The following is a 25,602-nucleotide window of genomic DNA, read 5'->3' as shown; positions in this document are numbered from 1 at the left end:
GTATAAAAAGCTCACTATCGACTGTTCCACTGACTAAAGTAACTCAATACACCTTTGATACAGTGCATAAAACACTGTTAGTTCAATAAATGTCTATAAAAGTGACTTCTCTACCACAGGTCAATGCTGATAGCACCATTTTGTAATCAAGCAAAAGTGAAGAAATACCACCCCGCCCCTATACAAAGAAGTACCAGCAGCTGATGACTCACAGGACAGTTAGCATCAGTGATAAGCTAAAGAATATGAACCAGAGATAGTAATGTTCTTAACCAGTGCAAAGTCTCTCATGTTGGCAGCATGAGAACCCCGTTCAGGTAGTGTAATGCTTCTCTCATTCATTTCTCCTTACCCTCATGGATACATCATGCCCGATGTGTCAGCTGGGATGGGAGCCTCTTTGCAAAAAAGACTCAAACACACTTTGTTTAACCATAAGATAAGCAACAACCCAGCTCAGTTCAGTTAGAGACAAATGTGTGTCCCCTCCAAAATCAGTTTCGATAGTCACAAGGCACCAGTTTACAGAGTAATGGACAGACGGGATAAATAGACTGACATTGTATGGAGCAAAAAGTCTGATGAAATTTGTGCGTACCTGTCAGATTGATCTGCTTAGAAAAACAGGGTAAAGACAATGAGTACTGGAGAGCACTGCTAGGACATGAAGCAGGAATGAAGACGGCAGTGCAAACAGCTATAGAAAACCCTACAGGGAGCTTGACTGACCAATCTAAACAGGGTGCAATGCGCCTTGACCCTGGCCTTGACTGAGTCCACGATGTATTTTTCAAGTATGTTTGCTCAGCTTAACACAATTTAAAAGCCATGTTAAGATTCAGGTAAACAAGTTTGAAACTGCACTGCAGCCTAAAGCCAACCCTCTGGAGAGCCTCTGGTAGAATGTGGCCAGTCAAAAGCTTTAATGTTAACCTCATTTTCAGTGGCATTAAACTGATACAATTGAAAACAAAACTTTTTGGCTGCTAAGGCATATCTGCAGAAAGCAAAAATAAAGACAATGGCAACACAGGGCTGTTCACAAGCACACTCCTCCATGGTAAGATCTGAAAATCCCTTATACATTTAGAAATCTTAGCCTGTTCCCAAAGCAGAAGTCTCTCAGTTTGAGGAAGCTTTTTCATAGGAAAGAGTATCAGTTGGCAGGGTCATGCTGTTGCTGGATCTTGTGAATATGCAAGAGGCCTACATGGTGGATCTTAAAAAGTAAGGATAGCTAGTACACAAGGTCAGCCAACTGCAGACTGTACATAGTAAGCACCATTCCATCACTTTCTAAAAGCATACAGTTGCATTTAGAAATAATGAATATCTAAAGTCAGTGCATTTCAACACAAAAACTACTGGTTTTATAAACAGCAATGTATTTTTAATAAAGTAAAAATAAAAAGGTGAGCAAACAAATAAATCTAGATTTTTCAGTGTAGAATCTCCCAAAATATGCTGTATTTCAAATCGCCAGAGGAAAGCAACAATCACAGTATCCTACCACTGACTCCTGACTCATAACTACACTATTGAGAGGACCAGTCTGCTGACAGTCTGCAGGTTGCATGTTCTGAATAAATTAAGCAACACTTACTGTAATTTCTCTACCATTATCCAATAACTGAAAGCACTGAAAAGAATATTACACACCATTTCAAGGAATATGCAATGTATGCAGAGCTCCCTCTTTTCACTTATAGCGAGCTATGCTTTGAAGAGTGAGAGAGTACATCTCTACTTGGTGCATTATAATTATTTCATAAATATATATGGGATGAAACTTTGTAAAATATACTCTACTTACATTAAAGAAGTATCCGTTTCTATGCTATTCAAATGGGAGGTGAGGAAAGCACATTCAACTATCGGAGAAAGATGATGAACAATGTTCACAAATGTACCGGACTAGAAACAAACACGCACATACTTTTATTGTTTCCTGGAAGCACTCTTATGTGCTGGTTTTGTTCTCTGTAAAGCTAAAAGACAATGTGACCCCACTGATCTTTCAAAGAGATCTTGATTTTTTTCAGATGAATGAACAAATCAATTTCCTTTTAACAAAGAGATAATTTAACTGGTCAGCACTCCTTCAAAGCAACACATTCATCTAAGGTCTAAACACAGAATCCAGGAGATCATTGCCTGTCTAAAATGAGTCGGATTCCCAAAGCAAAACAAGTTTTCTACACAATATTTCACAAGCATTTTAGACATTTCTGAGACAACTTTAGGAACTATTTAACTCTTTCTAGTCCAAGAGGTATGCATCCTGCTTGTCACAGTGCTAAGTTCCTGGAATCTCAAGAGTCATCATTGCTAAGAACGAGCCATTCAGGTAACCACAGTGACAAGGATCATCACTTGCACCTTATGTACACAAGAAAATTAGGAGAACTGCAACTGCTGCACTTCTGATAAAATATTTAATATACCCACCGGCAAAATTCTGACTCTGGCAGGGAAATGGCAAAAGATACACTGGATCTAATCTAACATTAATTTACACAAATACATAACTTGAAAAAATATTTTTAGCTTTTGCCAGAACACCTCTGCTGAAATATTGGGCTGTTTTTCCCACTGCGTACAAACTGTTTAATAATTTACATAAAGGCTGTGGATAACAAAATTTAATTATAATATGTCACTTACAGTTTGTATTTATGAAGATTATTCTTGACTCTAGTGTAATTACAATGAAACATAACCTTGTTGCATGATAATGATTTTTGGCTTCAAGATGAAGATCAAGCCAAAGAGCACAGAGAGAGAGAATAAAGGTTATTAAAAAAATCCCCAAAAAACTGAGCTTGAATCATAGAATCACAGAATGGTTTGGGTTGGAAGGGACCTTTAAAGATCATTACATCCAACCCTTCTACCATGGGCAGGGACATCTTTCACTAGATTAGGTTGCTCAAAGCCCCATCCAACCTCACCTTGAACACTTCCAATGATGGGGCATCCACAGCTTCTCCAGGCAACCTGTTCCAGTGTCTCACCTCCCTCATCACACAAAATTTCTTCCTTATATCCAATCCAAATCTACCCTCTTTCAGTTTAAAACCATTGCCCCTTGTCCTGTCACTACAGGCCTTGGTAAAAAGTCTCTTCCTGTCTTTCTTGTAAAGCCCCTTTTAAATATTGAAATACCACAACAAGGTCTTCCCGGAGCCTTCTCTTCTCCAGGCTGAACAACTCCAACTCTCTCAGCCTTTCTTCATAGGAGAGGTGTTCCCGCCCTCTGACCGTTTTTGTGGCCCTCCTCGGGATCTGCTCTAACAGGTCCATGTCTTTCCTGTGCTGAGGGCTCCAGAGCTGGACGCAGTGCTCCAGGTGGGGTCTCATGAGAGGAGAACAGAGCAGAGCGGGAGAATCACCTCCCTCAACCTGCTGGCCACGCATTTCTCCTCTTAGTTCTTCTATCAGTTCTCCTATTAACATAATCGACATACCTAGTGACTGATGTAGACACTAATACAATACAAATGACTGCTGTTCTTTGTAGAATACTATTACTGACCTTTCCTATGTAAGGTAAGGAATGGAGTAGAGAGAAATGTAAGTTACCAGAGTCCTTATTTTGCAAAATCTGACCCATTTGGCATCAAAATCACATGAAACAGAACCGAGTGTACAGGCTTAATGTTAAAAAGATTTTCAAGAACCAGTCTAAAAAATGTGTGTTGTTTTACCCAAGTAATAAAATCTTTATGACTTTATTTGAGAAGATCTTCAGCTATTTACTTGAAGCTTCCACCAGAAGTAACAGTACGAGACACTGGGATCATAAAATAGCTAACAGTGCTTGATGGCTAGTGGAACTTTCTATATAATCACTCCCAGGGGTCATGCTGAAGCTAGACAGAGAAGACAGTAACAGCAGTTATGCCATTTCTCCTATGCTCTCACTATTCCTGCTGGCAACCAGATAAGGTAGTGGAAAAAGAGCAGCAGGAGTAACAAGCCTGGCTGGATTGCCAGGAACAAGAAAAAAGCAGGAAACAAGGGAAAACAGTTTGCAGTAGTCAGTGGGTGGAAAGTGAAAACAGAAAGGAAAAAGGACACTACAAAACCTTTATCATCCATGGGCCATTGTCATGCAAGCTAAACAAGGCAAAACTAGTAGGTGTTCATGTAAACTAAAGGACATATTAATAAAGGGCCTACACAAGTAGGTGAATTGTGGTTGTCCAGGACAAACATTCCTTATTCTGGCATTTTTTATTCCTAGAAAATGATCAAGACTGTATAAGTCTCTTACAATGATTTTTCTTTTGTTGAAACTTTCTCAAGTAATATGTACCTATGCTACTTGTCAACACAATGATCCAGTCAGGACAATGAAGCTTACTTCAGAAACAAAGACAGAGCAAGGAAGGAACTCAAGCTGACAGAAATCCCTGCTGCACCACCCCTTACTCAGTATTGTCATGAGGGGTTTTATTTATTTTAAATAATTCAGCTAGAGCATGACTCTCAGTCACTGCTTTGAACACAAGAGGTCAAACCAGTGTCATGTAACGGTGAACATGCACTGGCATATCTGTATCTGTTGTGTGAGTGTACAAAGTAACTACACGCACTTTAAATTTTTCTCTAAGTCATCCAAGCTCAAACAGAACATGCTCCTACACATAGCTATGCTCAGTTTTTCTGAAGCACACTGTTGTTTTTACAACTTTGAAAATTACTTAAAGCCATCAAAACTGCAGAATCTCTAAACAGAATGTAATTGCCTCTTTCCTAAGTTATGATATTTCTCATGCCCAGAATACTGAAGTGCCAGAATACTGAATACTTACTCAGAGACACCGAGTTCCTTACAGTGCATTATTTTTCATAGTTTCATTGCCAGAAGATACATCCCTAAACCAGTGACACAGAAAAGTGAGCTTTTCCCTTCAAATTAGCAAACTAGTTGTTCAAACTAGTCTCCCTGAAGCATAAACAAAACATTAATATTACTACCCTTCCTGACATCCAAGCTTATGAAAAATGTCTTACAATGTGCTTTAAAATTAGTATTTATATTAAAAATCTGAGCCATAAGTAAAGAAAGCAGATGTTCTACGATAGAAATAAAATAATTTTTCATTTCACTCTTTCTATGTTCTTTTCATAGCTAAGATTGCTGAGAAGTTTGGGAGTATCAGCCAGGGAGTTTTCTGCTCACTCCTGCCTGGCATACACTTCAGCTGACATGCCCAAAGAATATTAGTGAACAGAGACCCACTTTTTTTTTAATCGTTCTTTTAAAAGTCCTATTACATTTGTCTGTTATGGTCTTTCTTAAACAGCAAAACTTTGATATAAAACCCATTCTTTATATTCTAAACCACAACATTCAAGTCACCAGATTCTTACATCTTGTGTCTGCTGGAACATTTCACTGTTGCAATTTCTTATTACGCCTGAAAACAAAAAACTCTCTGTTCATGCAGAAATGTGTCATAACAATGAAAGGGCATCTGTGCTCCAACAAATCCAATGGCATTTGTACTGATTAAGGCTAACCAGTTTGCAGTAGGTTTTCATTTTAAATTATTGTAATATTGTTGTAGAAAGCCAGGAATGGTTTGGTTTTATTGGCTTAGCACACAGGCTACTTCATACCGCACTTCACAAAGCAGCCTATATAATCAAATTATTCTTCCTTCAGACAAAGTCTTTTAAAAATTTTCTTCATCCCCAGTGCAGTAATTTAACAGCAGCTTCCATGAGTTCGGATCAAGCAACATCAAAACATCTCTTTGGACACCATCCTACAGTTGTCCTAAAAGCTAAGAGAAGGCAGACAAGAAGGTTGTTCAAAGATATCTGGGGCAATGTGAAGATACAATCTCAGCCAGATTTGATGATCTGAAACTGTAATATCAAAGAAATGTTTGACCTAGGTAAATGGCTACCTGATACAGCAAAAGATAAAGACGTAGAGCAATAGTTTCTGAATGAAAACTACTGCCTCAATGCATGAAAGAATCCATGATTTTTCACAGAAGAAAGAGAGCAAGCTTTTGGGTACTGAGAAATGAGGGATCCTTGATGACAGTAAGGGCTCCTATCCCTGTTGCTTGCCAAGATCAAGAGTTAAGTAATCAGAAAGGATCAGGATGGTGCGGAACTTCTGGCAGAATCTCAGGTATCTTCTCCAGGGGAATTCTGTGGATGTAACACCAGAATGAGTTTAACAGATGTTGAAGACCTGCAGGAGTTGCATTCCTCAATGTTATTTACCTTCTCCTGCATGCTACAGAGAAACCATCTTCCTGGATCACAACCTCAGAAATTGATATAATCCATTATCTTTCGTGCTAGCAGTCAGTCCTATATATTCTAGAAAGAGCTGTAAAAAGACAATGAACAATCTGCTAAGGGAAGAAATTTCTTTAGTCCAACAACTAAGTGATTGACCTTGTCCTGAAATCAGAATTTTTCATCATTCACATTTACCATGAGCGTCCTTCTTGTTTGCATCCACAGTGTCCAATATTCCAAAAATTATAATAGATTCTTGGAGCCAATGTGTTCTTCAGATAATGGGTTCAATTGATATTCAATTTGGAAACCTGAAAAATTATCTGGCTTCTACAGTAGACTAAGAAAGTAAAAACTTTAATGAGCTTTTTGTAGCTATGTTACTAAGCTAAAAAAAGAGGAATTACAAAAATATTAGACAAGCTTTTAAAAAAATATAAAAGCAAAACCCACAGGGGTTTTTTTTTGGCTGGTGTAGATTTGGAAGGATTATAGTAGAAATTAAAAACTACTGTAGGTCTGACAAAGACTGCAAGAGTCCTTTGCTGGTCTGGAAGTTATTTCAGACTGACTGGAAAAAAAAAGTGCCGATCCTCAAAAGTAACGGCAAACTTTGCTTAGGAATAAATATCCAAAATTCTAAACGGGAGAAAAACTAGTTTATTCCTACCTTGAAAGAATCCTATCCCCAACAGCAATTCTATTTCAAGACATGAGTTTAAAGCAACCTTAAGACAATTTTCATTATTTATACTCAAGTGTTACTAATGACAACTAGATTACTCCTTCAATTCTAACAATCTCATTTACCACTTCTACTGTTTATATGTAAATGTTTTATTGATTAGTATAATTTATTGTGTGCTTTCATGAAACAGCATTATATCTGGCTTGCAGCAAAATTTCCATTGGTTTTAGACTTCATAAATATGAAATCAAACAGATTATATAACTTTAGTTCTTTTTAAAGTTTGCTGGTACCAATAGATGCATGTTTATTTCCCATTTTGTTTCCAAAGATTATAAACACAGTTACAATAATGGCCATACTGGATAGGATACTTCTCATCTAATACCTTGTCCAGAGAGTTGCCAGCACAGTATATCAATGAAAAGTACAAAAACTGGGCAAGCATGAACTGATACTTTTCCACAACACTCTCCCAGTCTTCGGATATTTACCACTTGATGAATTCTTGAGCTAGATGTGCTGTTTTTCTATTAATAATCTGTAATGCATTTTTCTTCCATCAATTTGTTCAAAAATTCCCTGAATCTATGGAAAATTTTAACAGCCACAGCATCCTGAAATTTCACAGCTTAACTATTCATTGTGAAGAAACATCTGTTTTTAACCTGCTACTTGTTAAATTTCATTTTCACTACAAGAACTCAGAGGTAGACAGCAAAAAACTTTTCCTATTTACTCTCTCCATTCCACTTGTGATTTTAGAAATTTCTATCATATCACCTTTTACAAGTGATCACCCTTCTGTCACACCAATCTGTTTACAGACTGCTCTTTTACAGACTGATTACCTCTAATTCTTAAGGAATGGATTCTGTGCAACTTCTAGGATCCTTTCTGCTTTTTCTGATCTATTTCCAATGCCACTAAAACCTTTTTGAGTTAGGAGATGAGGAGCTGTGTACAACATGCAAAATGCATGGATTTACATGGTGGTGGCATGGTCTCTACTCTTTCAACACTTGATTTACTTTTTGGACTGGTGCTAAGGACTAAGCTGATTTTCTTCAGAGTTTTTATTATAACTCTCAAGATCTTGTTCCTGAGTGGTAATAATTAAGAGAATAATTTTCTATATAAACTTAGGACCCCTTCCCCCCCCACCCACCATGTGAATCTTTTACCTTCAGCTCTATTGAGTTTCATATGCCATTTACCATTCAGTGTCATAAAATTATTTTGCAGTTGACACTGTGTTTTGTAGTATTGTCTAGAGACTATCATCTCATTACTTACCATCTTTTCTGGATCATTTATCCTCACATTAAACAGCAGAGGTCCTAGCACTCATCTATCTGGGACTCTATCAGTAACCTTCAAACACTGTGAAAACTGTCTCTTTATTCCTACCCATTTCCTACCTTTTAACCAGCAACTTCTACATGTAAAGGACCCTCCCTCTTTCCCAAAGCTGTTTGGACTCTTTTTAAGACTTCTAAGGAAGGGATCGTATGAAATGCCCTTTGAAAATCCAAGCAGATTATATCAAATGCATTTTCCCTGCTAACTTCTTCAAAGAATTTCAGCAAGTTTGTGAGATCAGACTTCCCTTACGACGCTATGTTGACTGTTCCCCGGGACATCACATTTATCCACGTGTCTGCTAATTTGGTCCATTATTGTATTGTTTCTACTAATATTCCAGGAACAGGCAGCAGGCTTACGAATCTGCTGTTCCACAAGCCTGTCTTGGAATCTTTTAAAAATTGCATCATGTTAACTCACCTCCAGTAATTCAGCATCAAGTTAGTTCTTAAAAGAGAGGTTACACATGACAAAATGCAGGTTTTTTGCACAATTATTAAAAAGTGTACTAAAGAAAACCATATTCGCACTGAGAAGAATAACCTGGAACAGAGTCTCGGCAGCTCTTCTACAAGATTCAATGCAGACTGACAGTTCTGAGATCAGATCTACAAAATTAGACCCTGGCTCTCATCACCAAGTAAGTACATTTCACTTTGGCAAACAATACTTGATAAAGGGATGGTGTCTACGCTAATCTCCTTTTACCTTGCTTGATTCAGCCAGAATGCAGGAAATCTGTAGAGCACATCTAGAATATTCTTGAGACCTATTTTTTACATTAAGATGCAGGAATGATATTCTGTCTTTTAAGAACATTGAATTATTTTAGATTTCCCTCCCCGTTTTCTCATCTCACTGAGAAATGCTGAATTATCAAGGAAAGATTGTAGTCAGACACCACAGAAGAAAGAGGAAAGCATAAGCAGTCTTGTGTGTTTTTTCTCCTACTCTGATAATGTTCATGGTATCACATACACAGACCTTGCTTATCCTTACTCCTCTACTTCATAGCAACAACAAATAAAAGGGAACTTGCAAAAAAATTGCCCCTCCCCCCACGATTTCCCTGTTCCCATGCTTTCCTGTAGTCAGTAAACCTTGTCACCACTCTTTATTACCATTCTTCTCCACTTTACATGTGCCGGGGAAGCACGAGGAGACACCTTTGCACAGAAAACACTCGAATGGACAAAGCATACCTGAAAAATTCCACTGGAGTCTTCCCAATACGGAGAAAATTCCTCTGTGCAGAAACAGATTTAAGCATTCAACACTAATTATTCTAATTAGTCTAATATACCAGTCAGGAAATACTTTACTTTTTATGCTTTAAACCAGAACACTGCAGTCTAAAAAAGGGAACCATTATAAAAAGATTTAAGATTGCAATTCGACAGTTATGCTGGATGTCCGTATAACCAGATCATCTGAGGTACTGGATTTAAGCCTGATCAATATCAGGTTGCTAATGATCATACAGTAATGTTTCCCCCCTGCCTCAGCAAAAGCCTTTGGCTTGGTATCCAGTAGCCAAGATCACCTCATGCCTCATCCATTAATTCGCCTTTGCATACTGCTCAAGTTTTTGCAGGATGTTTTTCTTTTTGGATGGAAAGCTGCTGCCTTACCTCTTTTTACAGCCAGTTACTGTGCCAGCAAGCATGTGTTCTGAAAAGCAGCATTTACTAGACTTACCCTTTGTTTCTAATACTGCTTGCCCACAAGCCCATCTACTATCAAAATATATAATGTGGAGCTAACACAGCCTGAGCTGTGTTCATCACTGACTCTGTTCCTTCCACGTCTGCTCCATACAGTTCCCAAGGTCATAAGAAAAGAATGACTGGCCATGCCGCAAACACAGCTAGCTCACCAGTGGATCCGGTACTTCTGGTTAGGTAAGGTGACTTTTAGGACCTCTGTGTCCCTTATTTGCTGCTACATTAGACAGAGAGGTCCTGCAGAACAGAAAGATCCAGGTCATCCTCCTGACTCAGGAGGTGTTAGTGACACCGCAGAGGAGGTTCTTAGCCAGTGCTATTTCTGAACGCTGCCCACAAAGTCACAGAGGACATCTGCACATGGGCTTTCCCCGCTGTGGTGGTGCTGCTGTGACTAGGATACGCATTCCATTCCTGCTACCTCCATAGCTAGGCATGCCTCCTCACATAAGGGAAGACTTTTACTTTGATGTCTACCAAACCAGGCTACAAAGCAGCAACTGCAGACATCCAGCCAAAGATGGCACATGGTCACCTGAGACTATGCAATCCAGCCTGCTTACGTAAAAGAGCAAGCTTACCGCTGTTGGTCAAGTCACCATGTCTCTCCTTCAGCTTGACAAGCCCATTCACCTTCCTCTACCATGACCGGTAAAGCTGTTCTTAAGCAGCCTGACCTATCACTAGGAAAAGTTCAATTATCAATCCAGCATTTGCCAGGTACTGGTAGAACTTGTATTTGGCTGCCTGAAAGTGAGACAGAAATCCACTGGGGTAAGGTCCAAGAACACAGAGTTTGTTAGAAGAAGAATCCCACTGTCTGTTTCATTGCACACATCTGTGGGAGCAAAAGCAAGCAGCAGTAGATGAGACATAAGCTGGGGGAATCAGCTGTATCAGTTTCAGCAGCTCATAAGAGTTGTCATGCTCAGGAATCCCTTGGTGACCACTTTATGAAAAACCTGCTCCAGTGCCAAGGTAATACACAGGCACTTATTTAAGAATAGTTCTTCCGCCTTGTAAAGTAAAAGGCACCACAAGAGAACCCCCCCCCCCCCCAAAAAAAAAACCAAGCACATTTCTTCCCCCCCCTGTGTGTGACCTCTACCAGACTTCCCTGAAAGCTTCAGAAATTATAAAGTCATTTTTATAGTTATTATGAAGCATGCACTTAGCAAGCTGGAAATCTGTCTCCATTATCTTTTTATGACCCTAATGATGTTTGAGAAACTTAGACCGTAGTTTCTAAAGTGGTTTTAATTGAACTAGAGCTGATCCTGCCCTTTCTGTTTCTCATCCACTCCTCTTGTTTGTCCATATTGCCACACTTTCCCTTGTTTTGTATTGGCACATGCCTGTGTGACAGCACAGAGAAGCAGAATAGCTGTAACTCAGGTCAGTTCCCTCTTTTGGGTTTTCTTCCTGGATGTTGATGGTCCAAACGGCCACAGCATGGCAGCAGTGATAGGGAGGCAGGATTATTTGTACCAGTGCATACTGTAAAGAGTGGAAATACTTTCAAAACAGTGTTTGTTCAAACTAAAGTGCAGACAAAAGCAGAAACACCAGCAATGTGCAAACTGTGCAAAGCCCACAGTTGTTTGGGTGCTGGAGGCAAGGCAGGAGTACACCAGCACCACCATGTTAGTTAAAGTCAGAACAGTTTTCAGGAAATTTCTCTTGTAACCCAGCATTATTTTATCAGCTATGACTCTGACAGTGGCAATGCATTCAGAAGGGGATGGTGGATGGAGCATGGACTGGAGGATGTAGCCGGGTAGAGTGAGAGACTGCAGGTACAGAGCAGGTATCACAGCACCAGAAGCAGCACTGGTTGCTGTAGACTGCACCCAAGCTTGCAAGTACCCATGGTGAGCCGTACAAAGGAGTATCAAACTATATCAGGATGCAAACTCCCAATGAATAACTGATACTGCAACTTCACCCTAGCCCTTTCCAAAAATGTCAGCAGAACTGGTACTTGTGTCTGGGTCCAGTTTTAATTTCATTATGCAAAAAAAACAGATGATAATTAATAGCAGCAGCAGATGCTATTTCAGTGCCTGATGCTAGGCAAGTAAGACCTATGTGGAAAGACAACTAAAATCACTGTCCAACAGGTAGCAAAAGCACACAGCTGAGCTTGCATTTACTAGAGAGCAAAGACATCCAAGCTCTGCTACCCTGGCAGTCAAAAAGCAGGAGTGGGGCAAGAAGGTACTAGAAGGTACTACAGCTTTAGCTGCAGGAGATTCAGCAGGACTCTGGTGAGAACAAACTTTACCAACTTGGCACAAAGCTTTTGAACAAACACAGTCGGGGGGGGGAGGTGGGAGGAGGGGGGGGGCATGCAATATGTCTAATGTAGTCCTTATCCATTTGCACTTTGGGAAAGGGTGATGTTTAATAACAGACAGTCATCCCCTTCCTTCCCTCCCTCCCATATCCTGTTGCATCATATTTTGTAATAGACTTAAAACTTGCTGGGGAACAACCCATGGACCAGATTTTCAATTGCTGGTGGATATGTAGAAACAACAATACTTTATCAATATGGTCGAAGTATTCATTAGAGGATTTAAGGTCTTCTGAAAATTTCAACAGGCACAAATAGCTTTAAAAATCTACCCTGGTGTCACCCTATGTACTTGTATAACATCCTGCATAGCAAGAAGCATGTTCTAATTGCATCAAACTACTCTTTAAAGATTCAGAAGGGGAAAAAGAGCAATAGACAAGAAGTGAGAGAAATGCAACAATATTTATATTACAGTAAAAGTAAGAAGCATCTCTGAAACAAGCACCTAACAGTCATGACTAACAATACACAATAATAAAAAATATACCTCTATAAAGAGATGAAATAAATATAAAAGACTCCCTTTTCAAATGGTGGTTTTTATGAAAACATATCATATTGCAGCAGAAGGGCGTGAGGCTGTAATGTTCCAGAAATCAGGAATGCTGGAACCACCTACTCCAAAAGGCACATAATTCACCTATGCAATAGCTTGCCCATTTTTGGCATGTAATCAAGTGTCTGTGTAACACAGAAATCTTATTTCCATAATCAAAGAGAATGGCAAACTGTATTAAGAAAAAAAAACCCAAAACTTTGCATTTTACAGCCTCATGTCCCATTGAATCCATTTTGAAAACAGAGTACTGCTCTCAGGTCTTCAATTCTACGTGGACAAATTTTAAAGTCTCTTCAATTTTTAAGAATGCAAAACATTTAAATACAAAGTGAAACAATTCTTTATCAGAAGCATCCTCAATTGCAGGGAATCAGGGCCACAGCATACAATTACTGCATCAGAACATTTCTTGGGTGCACTTGATTACAGCTGTTTGGATACAGCACCTGGGTGGGCAGTTTGGAAAGGACCACAGGAATCATCAAACAGAGTTAGAGTAAGCAGACCCAGGCAGTACTGGGGAAAACAAAGTATACAATAGCTAAAGCAAGGCGTGACTGGGGGGACTGACTGACTTAGGAATGTGAAAGGATTCATTTTCATAGTAAGTCGTGGGTAGACTGGTTTGGGAATATTTTTTTTGTTCAAAGTTCATACTGAGGTTTTAAGTTTCAAAAAGAAACTTTTTTGAACAGTCCATTTAGCATTAAACCAGTCTGCTTTGGTCTGCATGTCATCATTACTTTGAAGGAGCTAAAACATGCTGAAGACATCCAGAAAATACTGTCTGGTTTTGCTAGAAATTGTATAATTCATACAGAAGTTATTCCCAGGAAACACATGATGTTGGAGTTTAGGATTTCTTCCCTCGCACTTACGAGTAGATGCTAAACTTGAGAACCTTTGTATATTCACAAAATAATGAAAGACATAGTTATTAGTAACTCCTTATGGCTACCCTGATACCACAACCTACAAAACTGAAGTTAATTCAGTATACTTTTAAGACGTGTGACTAATTTAGGAGAAACCTGACTCATTCTCTTCTTAGAAAACGGTATGAATTGCTAAACCAGAACTTGGGGGGGAGGCAGGAATTAGCCGATCACCTTCTTAAACATTGATTTTAAAACTCTGGTTCTTCATACTGATTCCTCACTCATTGTATATATAATAGGAATACATGCAGAAAAAAAAAATCAACAGGATTTCTGAATTGAGCTCAGTGAGTCTGAACTTAAAAGGTATTTCTATGAAATAAAGACCAAATCGATAGGCACTTTACCTTGCCTTTACAGTAAAATTATGTGACTGTTTTATTCAGGTTTCCTTATTTTACATTGTAATACTATCCAGAGTAACAAAGAGACCAAAACCTCCCAATTATCTCTTCTTAGTTAAACATTACAACAAAGTACTTTATACTAGAACATGCTGCCTGTCTAACTCCCATTCCAGACATGAATTTAACTTGCTATTCCTTTATGAAGTAAGTATAAACCTCAGGTAGCTTGCTTATGAGAAAGTCTGGATTTATGAATTTGAAGGAAAAAAAACACCAAAAAAAAAAACCCCACCAAAAAACCCCAAACTCAACAAACAAATAAAAACAGAATAAGCCTGTATTCCAATTGCAATTATCCATTTATTTCATTGCCTGAAAGGATGCACAAGGAATCAGGCTACTTCACCATAGCAGGAAAAATTTTTAAAGTCATAGCACAGAAAAAAAACCCCACAAAACCACATCATTATTTAAAAATACAAACTCTGGAAAAAGATACCTCATTCAGGATTAGTCTACTTCATTAGACACATGTGATATTCAAAGCACTAAACTAATCGCTTCAAATCTTTAACTATGCAGAAGTCAGGTTAAAAAAATGGGTTTGAGCCCTATAGTAGAATTTACATAAGATAATCATATTGTTCTCTTCTACAAAGCTCCACAGCCCTCTGGGCCACATGCTTCAGCTGGGCCAGGACCACTTGTATGGAGAGGAGGGAGAAAATGGTTGGTTGTGCAATCACATCATCTGATACAGAGCAAGCACTTCTTTACATTGGAAGGAACCTCTGGAGGTCAACTGCTTCAATCCCCTACCCAGGGCAATCTTCAAAGCTTCAAAGGCTGCTCAAGGCCATTCCCCATTAAGTTCAGAGTATCTCCATGGATGGAGATCCCACAGCCTCTCTGGGCAACTTGTCCCAGCATTTGACCACCCTCATGGTGTAAATCTTTTCCTTATGTCTAAGTGAAACATCCTTTGCTGGAACTTTTTCTGTTGCCTCTAGCTCTGTCACCCAGCTCCTCCAAGAGTCTGGTTCTGTCTTCTCTGTACCCTCCCACTAGTTGAAAACAAGATCCCCACCATAGTCTTCTCTGAACACTGAGAACACACAGCTCTTCCAGGTTCTCTTTTTACATTATGTGCTCCTGCACCCTAATTATCTTGGCAGTCTTCCTCTAGACCTGCTCCAGTATGTTAGCATCTCTCCTATACCAAGGAGCACAAAACTAGAAAGTTTCAGACACAGTCACGCAAATGCCAAGCAGACAGAAATGATCACTTCTCTCAGTTACTGGCTTCAGTCTTGCTAAGTAAAGGCATGTTGCCGACTCACATTCAACTTGGGGTCCACCAGGAAAGCAATGTCATTTGCTGCAATGTTGCTTTCTAGCCATTGGTTCCCAGTCTGTGCTACTGCGTAGGGTTATTCTGTTTCCATTTTCCGACTCTTTGTTGAACACCACCAGGTTCTTGTCAGCCCATTTCTCCAGCCTGTTGAGGTCCCTCAGAAGAGCAGCCCTGCCCTCCAGCACACACAACTTGGTGTCATCCACAAGCTTGCTGATGGTGCATTCCATCACCTCATCCAGGTAGTTAATGAAGATTATAAATGCAAACCTGCACTATTTAATCTTACTGAATATTAATTATCATGTCCTGAAAAGGATAAAGGACTTCCAAGTAGTTTAATTTTAACTAATTAACAGGTTGGTAAATGAGACATTACAAAACTTGTATTTCAATACACAAGCCACCAAATAAAGCCTCTTCAGGTTTTTTTTTTAATGGGCAGCTTGCACTTGGTGACTCATTGTAATAGCTCCAATGAAAGATTTCTCTCCAACACATCCTTCTAAATATGGAGAACTAAATACATAAAGTAGCTATGTCAGTGACTCTCAACAAGTCAGGGAAAAGGGCCTAAATTAAGAGCCATTGTATATTTGTACTGCAATAAGCTACAGACCTGTTAGTAATGTCTCAGTACTGCAGGCTGCGTACCTCTGTGTACAAGCTTTCAGAGAACGCAAGTAACTGGAGTTCTTTCATAAAGAACAAACACTTTACCTTAGAATTTTATATAGCTCACAATGATGCATAGGCCTAGATTATTTGGTATGACAATTTTGTAGTAGAACTATTTCTAGAGAATAAATGTGTTGGATCACTGCTGAAGAACCACATGTTCTACTATTATGAAGTCTAGTATGTAGCTGTGTCTCAAGATCTGAGCTTTAAAATGTCAAAATCCTCACCTTATGGGTACAGAGATAACTTCCAACTACTTAGCAAATGTGAATGAAACTGCATCAGTCAGTAAGTTCTTTAAACTGTTAAAATGTATAACCTGCACTATTAGCACAGCTGGAACTTTGGTCTTCATAGTTTAGTAGCTACACACTTCTGCAGTTTCTTCAAGACACTGAAGAAACTCACCATTTTGACAGGCTAACAAGAACTTTTCTGGGCTCTACTCTGTCAGGGCATTTCTACATGTCTATCTATAGTCTTTCAACATAATAGAGAGTTAACATTTGCTTGTCCCGCAGGTGCTTAGAGATCTAGAACACAGCAGAGCCACCTGGATTTAAAAAAAATCCTAAAAGAGTAGCAATTCTGCAAGTAATTTACACAGGCAAGGTAATAAGAAAAATAACATTTCAGAGGAAAATTCTATTGCAACAGCATTTACAGGTTGCTACTGCTGCAAATTAGTCCTGATGTGTATCCAGCCTTGCATATATTATCTTTTATTTTTATATTTTACACACATAGTAGCTAATAAAAATACAAATACACAACTGCATACCACAGCAGTACAGTAACAATTAAACCGTTAGTACAGAGAAGCGTTCATTAGTAAATTACAACAGCCCTGAAATTCCCATTCTTGAGTCTATGATAAATTTTAGTAGAACCAGTATTTGATATAATGGTAGTGCAAAAACATAGACAAGTATATATCATCATCTTTGCTCATAATTTTTCAGCTATTTCTCCAAAGGCTGGTTCATAACAGGAAATATTTCAATTACCATTCTCATCATTATCAGTGCTTCATCTGTGTATCCTATAAAAATACACTCGGGCTTTTTAATACAGTAAGATTTTGAGTTTCTACACAACAGCTTTGATAGAAATATACCATTTTTAACTTTGCCTTCAAAATTCCTATTGGAAATCCATTTGAAATAAAAGGGGGATTGCTACCCCAGTTAACATCTGTGAAAGCTCCTTGAAGAGGAGACCTTAAGTGGACTGTAAACACAGCTCAAACTAATAAATATAGCAAACCATTTTCTCCACTAAGTTATTTCATTTGTAGTAATTTACAATCAGGACCAAAACCAGCCGCACGCAAACAGGACATTATATTCCTACAGTCACTTAAAGTACCTGCTATAAGAATGAACAAGGCCTGTTTTTAAAGCAGAATTATATTTATAAACTAGAAAAATCTAATTCTTTTCTATGCTAAATTCCTAGAAGAGTGATCATCAGGTGAAGTACTTGGGGCAGAGAATCAGTTTCCAACTTATGTTTACATTTAACTGCAATTGAATACAGAGTATATAAAACAGTCAAGAAATATGCCATTAGTATATACATATTTAGCATTATATATGTTAACTTTAAGTGTATTTTCCCAGAAATAGCTTTGAAACCTCAAAAGATGTATCTTTCCTCAAGTCATTTTTCCTTTATAAAAAAAAAAGGTGGGGGGGGAGAGATCACCAACACTCGTATAGCACATTTTTCAAAAGTCAGTGTTTTAACCATTTAAGACAATTACCACAGAATTAAACTGCATAAGAATTTTCACAATTAGCCACCATCATCCTTTTACCACTTTTCAAATAAGTTATCTCACAGGTTACCCCTAGCTGACATCATCTATCAGAGTCTAAGTCAAACCAAGTCAAAACAAAATTATGTTTTCCTCTCTATAACCTCTAACTCTATGCGAATTACAGTTAAATCTTAATTCAAGTTGGTATACACATAAAAACCTGCCCACTTGACTTAATTTTCCCTTAGTTTATCTTACTTCTTGCTAGTGCTTTGCTTCAGAGTCTATGCAAGACTATGTCTCTTTTTATGTTTTCATCTGCCAAGAACCATTTAGAATATCTACTTGCACAGAAGTCCCAAGTCATTGACGTGGTGGTCAAAAAAAACCCCCCAACACTACAGCTTGTCTAAAAAGGTGTCACCCATCCAATTAACTTCATGAGACAGAGGCATCGGGTAAGTATAACCCAGCATACCAGCCATTATCACAGCAGATGATGCTGAAGACAATCCTGACTCCATAAAAATGTTCTGCAAGAGCAGATCAAAGCTACAAGGCATTCATGTTGTCAACAGAAGAAACAAACCTTTGCTTCAAGAGGTACAAGACAACAATGAAACAAAACAATAATCAGAAAAATAAGGGGAAAAGGATAGAAAGAAGAAAAGCAAGAAAAATAACAATATTCAGAAGCTAGAACACCATATAAATAAATACAGGGGAAACACCAATACAACACTAAGACAGAACAGCTACTACAAGATATGGCAGAGACCCTGTATAGAAGAGAAATAACATGAACCTCAACAGTAGTAGCCATCACGGTTCAAGGATATAAACAAACCTCTTATCGGCAAGTTATACTTTTGTTAACTTGCATAAATGGAAAAGGATTTAAATGCATCAGATTTAAAGACACTACATGAAGAAGAAAAAAATCTGCCTCCGTGAAATGTATTTTAGTACCGTAAGTTAATCCAGAATTTGAAAACAAGCAATGGACCTTTTCTTTAATAAGCATTTATTATCTTCCTACCTCTGATAATGACTCCTGAAAAAACCCCCGCACTTAAATATAAGAACTTACTCCACATGACAGAAAAATGGCCCAAAATTACAAACATTTCTTAAAGTTATATGTAGGAGGTGTAAATGACAAGTGGTGATTTATGTAAATCACAAGTGGTGATTTACTTTCTTGCTTGATAGAGAGAATAACCTACAACCAATTGGTCTCTTTGATAGCAAAACAACTCTCTTTAGGTTCTTTTGGTTTTCCAAGCCTACTACCCAGTTACTAGAAGTCAAGGTTCTTAAACTGACTTGTATTGTATACATCTTGCAGATGGTCCAGAAATCAATCATTCTTGTCTTTTCCTCTAAACTGTGCTTTGTTTCAGAATGCTAAAGTGAGACAGGGTTATGCCTTTGCACTTGACTGTCAACTGTAAATATAAATGGAACAGTTCAGATCATTCCAGCAAACTTAAGGATTCACTCAAAATACCACAGTGACTTGGAAATGCCTAGACTGTATTTTTGACCACAGCCTTTATTATAAAGCAAGGACTAAGTGGTTCACAGCAGTTTAAAAATAATGCTTTAAAATGAATATACACCATTTGGCTACCACATGACAGTCCTTATTCCATGGAATTTGGTGACTGCAGTATTTCCGCAAGTCTTTGTGGTTTATTTACTCGTATGCTTCTGGGGTGCTATTTTCACAATAAAAGCATATGTCAAAACTGAATTCCTATTTTTTGTTGTTATTTTTGTTGGAGAGAAAAAGAAAACCTAAATGCAGCAAAGAGATATAGAGAAGTAGCAGCCAATAACTAAGTTTCTACTTCCTGGAATGCTGTATAGCATGGCAGACTACACCACAGAAGTTCTTCAGGTACATCAAAACGGTAGGCACAAGCCACTGGGAAACTCCCTTAAGTAGGGAAAATCCCCAAGAGATTTAATGAAGTTTTCTCCAACAGAGAAGCCTGCACATAAGAACTATTTTATACATAATTAATAATACATTGCCTCAGTTGTCATGATGTAATATTTAAACTACACTAACTTACTGTCAGAGAATAACACTATACTGCAGGCTGCGTGCAAACATTGATTCCTAGCTGCACATTTACGCACCTACATAAAACTTACTTTTAGAGAATTCATTTTGGTCCCTCGTCTTCCTTGTCAGCACAGAACTGAACAAGACGAGTTACAAGAGGAACTCTACAGACAACACTGTCATGCAGGTGCTCTGTAAAGCCACCCCAGCCAGGAAGGATCCCAGGCATTCAGTAGAGAGGCCCTTCTATTTCCCTGCAGTAATCCATTTACAACCTGTTACCGTATTTTTACTGCAATTATCCTTCAACGGTCAGAGTTCAGAATTCATGTGATTTAAAATATAAATCAAAGCAAAACCACTAAATGAAAATATCTCTTAAGCAACTCCAACAAAACCCCTTAAAGAAAATTCAAGGATACTAGCAGTACTACAAACTACCTTTAGGTCAAAAGAAGCATTTGTCTTATCTAAAAACATGGTGATGCTCTTGTTTGGAAAACAGCAGAGTTAAGGTTACATATAAATGTTAATTTGAAATGTTAATCTATATAATATGAGATGCTTGTAACTTCTAAAAATTACTTTCAATTACTAAAAACACAAATACAGGAAGAGGATTGGAAGAATCACAAGGACTCCCTCAGACCACCTCTGCAGACCGATAAGAGAAAAACCTGGCTGATTTTACACAGACACTTATTTTATTTCTTTTCCTTTTCATAGTACTATTTAAGGTATGTGAGACTAAAAACAAAGAAGCAGAAAGTAAGGACAGTACTGTTAAAGCATGGAGTGTAAAGTAAATTCAGAAAACATTAAAAAAAAAAAAGACAACAAAGCAACTGACTCACATCTATTTTTCTCCAAAGTGATTTTTGGACTAATAAACTGAAGATATTCCACTATTGCTACACTTATTTCCGAGTATTTTTGTAGATGAGACAGATAAATAGATACACATATACATATAAAAACATAAATTAAGACAGTCTGGAATGAAAAACATACTATTTCACTGATACTAGAGAAGACAGTCTAATATTCCTCAGGGAAAAAAAAAAAAAAAAAAAAAATCACAGAATGGTTTGGGTTGGAAGGGACCTTTAAAGATCATTACATCCAACCCTCCTACCATGGGCAGGGACATCTTTCACTAGATTAGGTTGCTCAAAGCCCCATCCAACCTCACCTTGAACACTTCCAATGATGGGGCATCCACAGCTTCTCCAGGCAACCTGTTCCAGTATCTCACCTCCCTCATCACACAAAATTTCTTCCTTATATCCAATCCAAATCTACCCTCTTTCAGTTTAAAACCATTGCCCCTTGTCCTGTCACTACAGGCCTTGGTAAAAAGTCTCTTCCTGTCTTTCTTGTAAAGCCCTTTTTAAATATTGAAACACCACAACAAGGTCTTCCCGGAGCCTTCTCTTCTCCAGGCTGAACAACTCCAACTCTCTCAGCCTTTCTTCATAGGAGAGGTGTTCCCACCCTCTGACCGTTTTTGTGGCCCTCCTCTGGCCCCGCTCCAACAGGTCCATGTCTTTCCTGTACTGGGGAGCTCAGAGCTGGACACGGTACTCCAGGTGGGGTCTCATGAGAGTGGAGTAGAGGTGGGGAGAATCACTTCTCTGGACCTGCTGGCCACGCTTCTTTTTATGCGGCCCAGGATACGGCTGGCTTTCTGAGCTGCAAGTGCACATTGCTGGCTCATGTCCAATTTTGCATCCACCAGTATCCTGAACTCCTTCTCCACAGGGCTGCTCTCAATCCATTCATCCTCCACTCTGTACTGATACTGGGGATTTCCCTGGCCCAGCTGGAGGACCTTGCGTTTGACCTTCCACAATGGCAAACAAAGAGTATTTTTACTGGTTCCAGTTTAAATCTGGAAGACATTTAGAGGTTCTGAAAAAAAATAGTAGTTTTTAAACATTAGGCAGACCTCTCCATCTTGAACTTTTAATGTAATGTAATCTTGCATGAAATAGCCTTTTCTCCTGAAATTTACACATATGTGTGACTTCAAAAACGCTCCATGGAAAAGTATATGGCATGTATTTTGGGAGGGAAAGCAGTAAGAGTCTTGTCTGGTGATGATGGTGTTGAAAACACAACTTTCCCTGTCATTTTGAAGATTTCAGAATTTCCACAGGGCTGCTCTTCAAGCACAACATATCTCTCTTTGCTATGTACCGTTATTAATTATGCAAATACAGTAATGTGATTAGAAATGTAACTGGTTCAGCCCAAGCATTTGTAACCTCCAGCTTCTCAATTTTCTTTCTTACTGGTGTGAGTCACCATAGCAAAGGCAACAAAATTTCAACAGTGACAACAGCAGAGAACAACTTCAAGTTTTCAGATTCCAAGGTGAAGTTAATTAACTAGTCAGGTAACTGTAACTACATAACATCTCAACAGCAAAGCTAAAACAAAAAAATATATACAGAAAACTTAAAAAAACCCCACAAAACTAAAACAAAAAAAACCACAAAAACTAAAAAAAAACCCAAACCCCAAAACAAAACCAAAAAACCCCAAAAAACCCAAACAAAAATCACCACAAACCCTGCTAGCCAAACTAGTTAACAATTAATAAACAAAGCTCTATTACTGAAACAAAAAACAATGTAGTGCTAATCAATCACAGCAGAGGTGTCACAGACCAGTGGGTGAGAAACTGCTCAGGACAGGTTAAATCAGCCATAGTGTTAACAAGGTCTTCTACAGTTAACAAAGACATAATGACTTTTTCTAAAATCTTTTTTTTAATAGTTGTTCCATTGAACAAAAGCTGACAGCTGTAGATGGCATTCCCTTTTAAATGTACATGTTTAGTTTCCTTTAATTTTCTGGAGTGTGTATGCCTGACACAAACATACAACAAACAGGTATGTGTGAACTTACATACAATATAAAACTATATCTAGGAAACTCCACGTTCTTTCAATAAGCCTAATCACTCTATCCAGACATGTATAGCACAAGTAAAAATTAGAGGGATTTAGTAAAACTTACTTGCTTAATTTTTGTCTTTTGGCTACTGATACTATTATTATAATAAATAGTGCCACTGTTGTTCTATTTTTTCTTTTTTTTTTAATTAATTTTCATTCATAATATTCTGCTGATGCATATATTTATTTATATATGAAGACTGGGCACCACCAATATTGTTTAGCTTTTTATTAAATTTCTAGTAATATTTTTATTCAGGAATAATACACTGTATTATTACAATATTTTATTCTTTTGTTTAAGGACTAAACTAAAATTTGTTAAAGAAGGAATTGCTTGAGTACAGGACCACAGAAAGTCTTGGAATTAAAGTTTCCAGAAGCCTCTTCTGTAATTTGGTCTCTTACTTGTAAGGACAGCCATTTACTCTTTGCATGTCCAGCGGAAAAAAAAAAAAAAGTTGCTATAAATTCTACCACTTCACTTCTGTGTAGACACCTCAACTAAATAAGCCACATGTTGTTAGAAGTTGAAAAATGCTGTTGCTTTCCATATGACTAAAGCCTTTTTTTTTTCTCCAAGGAAGAAGAGTATTTTTCCCCTGTACCCAAGAAAGATTAAAGAGAAATTAATCCACCACACTTTGTATTGAAAATCAGAGAGATGAAAGTAAGGAAAAAACACCCATACACTTAAGGAAGACACAGTCTCTTCTCATTGCTAACCTCTACAGCTAATAATTCTCTCAAAAGTGGTCTCTCTCTTCAGGGAATGTACTTAAATTACAGTACACCTACTGGTGTTATCTCTACAACGAAAACTCCATTTCTGGAACTGGTGAGCACAGAAATGCACTCAAGGAAAAAAAGTGAAATCGACGATGGTTAGTAATGATCGAGGGGTCCATGCAAACAATTTAAGCTGTGGTATTAGTGCCTTACTCTGCAGAGCGTGTTTTTGTGACTCTGCATTTCCTGTGCATACTATTTGACCTGTAACTAAAAGACAGGCTGAGCAGTCATGAATTACCAAGGTTCTTCTTAATTTTTAAAAGCTGCCCAATTTCCAGTATGTACTTAGACATGCCTGGGAGCGCGATACTGCTACTTACATAAAACTGTTACAGTATCAAGACTCAAATTTTTCTCTAAGAAAAAAAAAATTAACTTTGTGATTGTGAGCGTTCAATTTCATTCAAGAAAGACTGTTTAGGACGGCGTTACCCAGCCTGGAAGCAAGGTTACGCTGTCACAGCTCATCCAGCAGCACATGCTCCCACTCTGCCCACTCACGCTTTTCCCCTTTTGCCTTCAAGGCAGGACTTCCAGGCTACGAACAAGGCGGGCATGTGCTCAACAGCGGGAGCTGACTGAAGCCAGGCCATCAGGCAGCTCCAAACTTTCCAACGGTCCCGGCCGAGAGAGCCCGCCGCCCCGGAGCTGCTGCTGCCGAGCCCCCCCCACCCGGCCGGTTTCCGGGCGAGACCCCCCGCCCTCCGCCACCCCGGGCCGCAGCGCCTGGCGAGACCCTGGGCCGGAGGCTGCCTCTCTCCCCTCCATAAACCGCCCAGCCCGGCGGCCCGCCGCCTCCCGCCATTACGCTTCCCCGCAGCCACCTGCCCACCGGGGCCCGCGCTGCCGGGGGCCGTCCCCACACCGGCAGCGCCGCCGCGCCTGGGGACGGCCAGCCTCGATAACCTGCGGCTTGTTTACCTCCGCACGCTAGCGCTACTCTCTGCTCTGACCTCCTCCGCTCCGCTCCCATTGCCTGCCGGCGGCGCCGACGAGCTGAGGCGCCCCCAAAGCCGCCTCCCAGCCCGCCCCACCCGCGACGCGACGGGCTGCCGACGCCCAGATATGCAAAGTCTCCCGGCTGTGCCCGCGGCCAGACTCGCCTCGCCCTCCCGCAGCCCCGTGGACCCCACCCGAGCCTCCCCAGGCGGCGTCGGGATCGCCGCCAGCGCCGCGGGGCACTCACCGGCTCCTCACAGGGACTCTCCCCGGCCCTTCCCGGCGCCTCCGCGCCCGCCACCCAGCGCCTCCATTTGATCAGCGGCCGCTCCTCTCTTCCCTCTCCCCCGCTCCGCTCCAGATACGGCGCCCTCTGGAGTGCCCGCTCCGCCGGGGCTCCGGCCCGCGAGCAGTCGGGGCCGTCACTCGGTGGCTGAAGCGGTGGGGAGTGCCCGGCCGGCGGCGAGTCTCCCTCCCGCGCAGGGCGTTGCGGCTGCCGCTGTCTCGCTGCCCCTTTGTTCGGCGGCGGCTCCTGGCGGCGTGGCGGCGCTGACAGCTGCCGGCGGCGCTCCCCGGGCCCAGCCAGCCGCTTCGCCTCAGCGCCTCCCTGCCGGCCAGCACTGCCTCATGCTCCCGGCCCAGCCCGCAGCCCGGTCTCCCTTTCTCCGCCCGCGGTCAACAACCGGCGGCGGCAGCAGCAGAAGTTCAGGCCGCTGACCCGGAAACTCATCGGCAGCCGAGGCCCGCGGGCCTCCGACGGGAAGCGGATCCGCCGAGCCGTGGGAGG

At 39.9% G+C, this 25,602-nt stretch overlaps 1 protein-coding gene across 3 annotated transcripts in view; it reads right to left on the bottom strand.

The window, feature by feature from the left end:
* ANKIB1 (ankyrin repeat and IBR domain containing 1) overlaps positions 1-25,574 on the bottom strand; it is a 97,776-nt gene extending 72,202 nt beyond the window's left edge. For 2 of the 3 annotated variants that reach the window (XM_075492805.1, XM_075492806.1), the window contains exon 1: positions 25,063-25,574. The gene's annotated coding sequence lies outside the window, so the exon portion shown is untranslated. The remainder of the gene's footprint in view (positions 1-25,062) is intronic. The other variant, XM_075492807.1, reaches the window with a different exon arrangement.
* Positions 25,575-25,602: the final 28 nt, after the last annotated feature.

Source organism: Mycteria americana, chromosome 2 (assembly GCF_035582795.1).
Source record: "Mycteria americana isolate JAX WOST 10 ecotype Jacksonville Zoo and Gardens chromosome 2, USCA_MyAme_1.0, whole genome shotgun sequence".
NCBI classification, from domain to species: domain Eukaryota; kingdom Metazoa; phylum Chordata; class Aves; order Ciconiiformes; family Ciconiidae; genus Mycteria; species Mycteria americana.
Note: the sequence above shows the minus strand (reverse complement) of the source record. Positions and strands in the feature narration are given on the sequence as shown.